This window comes from Schistocerca gregaria, chromosome 7 (genome assembly GCF_023897955.1).
Source record: "Schistocerca gregaria isolate iqSchGreg1 chromosome 7, iqSchGreg1.2, whole genome shotgun sequence".
NCBI lineage: Eukaryota > Metazoa > Arthropoda > Insecta > Orthoptera > Acrididae > Schistocerca > Schistocerca gregaria.
Window position 1 is genome coordinate 6,603,523 of NC_064926.1, and position 6,567 is coordinate 6,610,089.

Here is a 6,567-nt window from a genome sequence, read left to right on the forward strand (position 1 = left end):
AGTTCTGCCGTACCCTCGGAAGAGCTAAAAGAATTTCGCCCTGAAGAGTTTCCAGCTCTGGTTAGGAGAGACAATGGTGCTAAGCCACCCGCGAAGGTCGATGCTACGACTAATAAGAGGCGTTGAACTTGTGACAGCCGTGACTCTGATGATAAAACCTTCAGTGCGCACGAGACCGCGGAATCGGTCGTACGGGGGATCGCTTCGGATACTAAAGTTATAACCGGTGCAGCGATTGTGGACGATTCTTCTACCGCAATTTCAAGCGTCGATACTTCCGTCGACGCCGTTCAGTTACCACAGGCTCATGTCTCAGAACTTCCGCAACAGCACACTCAGGAAAGTCAACAAGTAGATGTGGCTCACGTATCTACTGGAAGTACTCACATCGCGGCTCGCCGTGATGGTATACAAACAATGTCCCCGGGAGCGGACGGTACACAACACGTGGCAACTGCTCCGACCCTAGCCTCAGAACAACATGAATGTCAGCAACTCCGCGACGGTATACAAACACAGCAGCCTGGGACTGTCAGTGACAACAAACAACTTCGGGCAGCGAGTGTTGCCAAACAAGCTGATAGTGAAAGTGGTGGCTCAGCTGATCGCTCGCCAGCGGTTTCGGCGCATGCGCTCCCGGCGCAAGATGTGTCGGGAGAGACGATTGACATCACCCAAGACCCTCCCACACCTCCGACTGCAGCGGTGCTGCAGAGTGTCCGTCACAGGATCCGAGTACCACCCAATGTTAATGCTGTCCGGAAAAAGAGTAAAAACAAAGATGCAAGAGATCAACTCAGTGACGTTCCAGACAGGAATTCCGCGGCCGCTACTCACATGGAATGGCATGGAGATGTGGGCAATTAACGGCAGTTGATCCCTCCTTCTCTCAGACGTCCTGTTATTATGTCACAGGCCTATACGATCACGACCCTCAATATTAATAAAATCAGATCAGAAGTGAAACTGCATGCATTAAAACAATATCTATATGAGCCCGGTACTGATATACCACTTTTGCAGGAGGTGTCGATGCCACAATTTACTCTTCCTGGGTTTGTCGGCATTGCAAATTTTTGCCTGGAAACGACCGTGGGCACCGCAGTCTTAATTAGAGAAGGGATTCCAGTTACTCAGATTGACAAATTGGAATCGGGTAGAAGGATCGGGATCACCGTTTTCGGCGTCACCATCATCAACTTGTACGCACCTTCTGGTAATACCTATAGAGCGGAACGAGCTACTTTTTTTCTTTCGGAAAAATCCCCGACACATTATCATTGGTGGTGATTTTAATTGTGTCTTATCCAGGAAAGATCAGTCCCCAACTTTTAATTATTCGTCTGAATTAAAGCGCCTCGTGACCGACCTCAAACTTAAAGATGCGTGGGAAATTAGGTACCCGACATTGGTACGCTTCACTCACATCGTCGCAAATTCCTGTAGCAGAATCGACCGGATTTATGTTTCCGATGTTATCGAGAATGATTTATTAAAAGTAGAGACGATCCCCTCCAGTTTCTCCTATCACAGTGGTGTCATCGCGTGCTTGAAATTACTTCCCCAACCCACGCGATGGTATAAAGATCAATGGAACCTGAATGTGTCTTTGTTATCGGATGTTGAGCTGGACGAGGGGGTGCGTCGTGCTTGGGAGCAGTGCTTCCGCGCTACTCACAAGTTTCGCAGCACTATAGAGTGGTGGACTCCGCAGGCAAAGCCGAAACTGCGAAAAGTTATCATGTCATTCGGAATTGAAAGGGCGGCGGAAATCAAAAAGACGATGGAACTTTATTACACAATCTTACGGGACCTGTACGATCGTGCAGACGCGACGGCCACCAGAATTGACGACAATCGGAAAATAAAGGCAAAATTAATCTGTCTGAAGAGGATGCAACTGGACGGCCTTAAGATAAAATCTAAAGTGACGTCGGTCAGAGATGATGAAGCAGCGGCTCTGTACCACCTCGTCAAACATACAAGGAACAGGAGGCGGACTTTTATTGGCTCCCTGAAACTCGAGGATGGAACAACGGTTGACACACAACGAGAGATTGTCACAGCACTGCACGACTATTTTGTCAACACCTACGCATCAGTGACTCTACACGATGACTGCTATGATGGACTGTTTAGTGCCATTTCATCTACCGTAACTAGGGAAGACAATGACTCTATCTCGTTGGCCTTCAGTAATAAAGATGTTTTGGGGGTTGTCTGCAGTTCGCCGATTGGGAAATCGCCGGACCATGATGGTTTACCAATTGAATTTTACAAGCAATATTGGCACATCATCGGGGACAAAATCACTCACGTCGTGAACGAAGTCTTGCAAGGAACGTCTGTCCCACCCTTCTTTAAGGAATGTAAAATTGTGCTTCTCCCTAAAAACAGAGGTATGTAAAATTGTGCTTCTCCCTAAAAACAGAGGTACTAAAACTATCACCAATTTCCGGCCAATATCGTAGTTAAACTCGTATTATAAGATCGTGGCTCGCGCAATTAACATGAGACTCACGCCACTCACTGCTAAAATCATTGGCCAACAGCAGACATGCGCCTTCAGGAGAACAATTCTGCAAACGGCTGCTTTTTACCGCGACGTCATTGCGTTAACGAACGCTAGTAACATGAAATGTGGGCTGATCTTTCTTGATTTTTTTAAAGCTTTTGATCTCGTAAATCATGCTTACCTTCTCGAGACTATGCAAAGATTGGGCTACTCTCGGAACACGATTGACATGATTAAAAACGCGGCCATGGGAATCACTGCAAAACTTTCTGTCAACTCACAACTGACGCGACCAATATGAATCAACCGAGGGGTTCCACAAGGGATCCCTCTGTCTATGTTGCTTTTTGTACTTTTCCTTGAACCTCTGTTACAACAGTTGCAGACGAAACTCACTGGGATTACAATTTCTGGGGTAAAAAGTGTAATCGGAGCTTATGCCGACGATGTGGGTGTGGTGATTCGCGATGTCGATGATGTCACCGTATTAGAGTCTGAAATTCGGAAATACTGTCTGGTGTCAGGGGTGCAGTTAAATGAACACAAAAGCAAATTTCTGAACCTCTGTGGCCTCCAGCATTTGCGTGTTGATTATGCTAAACAAGTCAGAGAACACAAGGCTCTGGGGATCATGTTGACGGCGTCCTCTCTACAGATGATAGCGGCTAACTGGCGAGATGTAGCACGTAAAATAAATGGAGCCCTAATTGATAATTACCATCGCAGCCTCAACCAATTTGATCGCATTCAACTTATCAATGCCTGTATCTTATCAAAAGCCTACTACATGGCGCAGCTTCTGCCGCTCCCTGCTGTCATTGCTAGAAATATTATGTCGACGATAACAAATTTTATTTAGCGAGTGGAAATTTTTCGTGTATCTACCAAAACTGCTACACTCCACACCCTGAACGGAGGGATGGGCTTAGTCGACATCAAGAAAAAGGCAGCGGCTCTCTATGTCACAAGGACGGTCTCTATCCTTACCAACTGCCCTTCGGGCATTACGGCGCAATTATTCTATGCTGTCAGGCCGCAAAGTCTTGACCACCCGCTGAACATTCAGACCATCAGTTACAAGCTCAAATACATCCGCGACTATTTCCTTGCATGCAGCTACATCAGTCAAGAGCTTAAATTCTCGACATTTAGCAGCTACAGCAATATTGGCATACTGGCGACAACATGAAGGACCAAATCCAATTGTTACGAAGTGCAGTGGCATCAACTGGGATATAGTGTGGCGTAATGTCAGTTCCAGGATCCTTACTTCAGCCGCTCGAACTGCATGGTACAAAGCAATCAATGAAGTGATTAGTACAAGTGAGAGGCTACATAAAATCGGACTCAGTGATACAATTCTGTGCCATAGCCGTCAACTGGTGGATACCGTTATGCACCGTTATACCTGCGGAGAACGTGCACGAAATTGGGCTTGTCTGAGAGAAAAACTAGCCATTATTACGAGGACCACAACCACCAACATACCTTCAACTATGTTGTCTCGACCCGACGTGCGATTTTATCCGCCGTCGAAAAATAACGTAGTTATGTGGTTGCTGGGCACTTATTCCAGCTATGTTTTTAATAAACTTGGTGGTGACGATCACTTAGAATTCAAGCTGTTTATGGACATCGAATTCCCAAAAACCTGCGGATATCCTAATCATGGCAACATATTCGGCAATATGCTTAAATTAACATTTAATAGAATGGGTATAGGGTGAGACATGTGAGTGTAAGTGGGTGGGCCCGGGCCGCAGGACACCAGTGGTGCCGCGAAGAGGCCCCACTGCTTCTGTCACGCGTCCTGGTTCCCACCCCCGCCACTCGCAGACTCCAGTACGCCGGAAAATGAGGACAATTCTTGTGTTAGCAACGGAGCTATTTTTTTTTTCTATACTTCTCCAGAAGCAATCAGTGACAAGCAAAGAAGAGTGTTTTAGTTGTTGATAAAAAAAAAAAAAAGCTCAGTTGGGAGAGCGTTAGACTGAAGATCTAAAGGTCCCTAGTACGAACCCGGGTATCGGCATGCGATCTTTTTGAAGCTGACGCCTATGGAATTGCTCTGCCTTTGTGACAATGCAATTACCGCTGAGGATGTGAATTACTCCGCCCTGTAGCTGTTCTGATTGTCTAGTACTTACAACAAGAGGGACATAGTACACACAGCCTGCAAAAAAATAAAAATAAAAAAAAATAAAAGTGGCGGAGCGCTGGTCTAGTAAACCAGGGGTCGTGAGTTCGATCCTCACAGGAGGCAGACGAATTTTGGAAATCAGTTGTGCGTCGTGGCAGTATAGCAAACAGTATCTGGGATGACGAACAATTAGCGACAGGCGTTTTATTAAGAATTACTCTCAGATGTGATTAAGGCGAATAGCGCAGATAAAGAATTTGCCAAAGCGGTACAGCATAATGTGGGACGAGGCAGTCTGAATTATATTTTATAGATGTATTTTTCACATATCTCAGAGCCACTCGAGGTCGTCGTCGTCGGCGGCGGCGGCGCCGCCGCTTCTACAGAAGTATCAAATGACCATCGTAGCAAATGCGGCGAGGGACGCCCCGCCTTCGATTCCGAATGCACAAAATGTGTGGTCTTGTTTCCCAGTCTATATTTGGTCAGTCTCGTAAGAGGTTGAATGTAACGAATGGGTGGGAAACAGCAAGGGGCAGCGGCTGTGTAGAACGAAAACACAATTCCTCAGGGGTGTGAGCGTTTCGAGATGAGTCGTATATAAGTTATACTTGGTCGTCAGTGACCGTGTGGCCTAATGGATAAGGCGTCGGACTTCGGATCCGAAGATTGGAGGTTCGAATCCTGTCACAGTCGTTTTTTCCAGTTCTGAAAAAGAAATATACTGTTTTAGTGTAGCAATTGTGCAGTACGAAAACGTCTGAATGTTGCTGTTGACCATTTCCTGCTTGGATATGTTCTTCAGCTTGAAACACACACAACAATACCGGTGTTAACTAGCAAAATGGTCGGCAGAGTGCCGTCGCCGCGAGTTTTGACTGGCACTTGCACATCTAAGACAACGTCGGAAAGTAACTCGTTCGGCTTATGAGTCACATCAAGTATGTGTGTTAATATTGACGCCACCAGCTCTGCAGGTTTTCATGCTATTCGTTTACCTCTCAGAAATGATTATGAAATAAAAGTGAAGTACGTGACGAGTGTGACGTTAGGAAAACACTAGGCAGCATGGAGAGATTCTGTATGGGACCACCCAACCCAAACGAGTACAGTGTGACGTGCTACCCGGCACATATTCACCTAGGCAGATAGTTCCGCCGCGGCCGCGGCCGTGAGCAGACGTGCGGTAGTGGTCGCTTCGCCTGAGCTTGGCGTCGCCCGCAGCTGTTGGTACTGTAAGTAGTACTTCAAGAAAGTGATGGAAGATGAGTTGAGACGTTACACGCTACGATTTGGATTTCCGTATGGATATGCTTGACCTCAGGTTCACGAACTCGTTGACTGGTTTTACGATCGTTTAGGACTGCGAGATGAAGAAGTTCTTGGCTTTTCATATGATTTTCTTGCGAACGCTGTGTATGTAAAATTTGTTAGTGACGATCCTTGCGTTCGTATTATGACCCTCACGGAGGGCACAGCGGATTTTGTGAATTCTAAAGGCGACATATGCAAAGTGTCTGTTAGTCATGCTGGCCTAGGGCTACGAACCGTCCGGATATTTAATTTGCCTTTCGAAGTTAGCTTCGATAGAATTCGGCAAGCTTTGTCTCGCTACAGTAATGTCCTGCAAATTCATGCCGAGCAGTGGAGGGGTTACAGACATTTCAATGTAGATAATGGCTTTAGGAATGCGAAAATTGATTTGACGAAGCACATCCCGTCCAACATTTTGGTGCAGGGTTTTCGAGCGGTGGTGATGTACGAAGGACAACCGAGAACTTGTGTAATTTGTGGTTCTACCGACCATTTAAAATCTGCTTGTCCCCGTGTCCGGGCGGGTCGACGAAGAATGCCACATTGTCTTACGCCTCTCGATGGGCAAGATGACAATCGGTTGTCTTACGCCCAGACT

General features: G+C 46.5%; 1 non-coding gene across 1 annotated transcript; it reads left to right on the forward strand.

The window, feature by feature from the left end:
- Nucleotides 1-5,278: 5,278 nt before the first annotated feature.
- Nucleotides 5,279-5,351, forward strand: Trnar-ucg (transfer RNA arginine (anticodon UCG)). Its single transcript has one exon. It is a non-coding gene; the product is annotated as a tRNA-Arg (tRNA).
- The last annotated feature ends 1,216 nt before the right edge of the window (nt 5,352-6,567 follow it).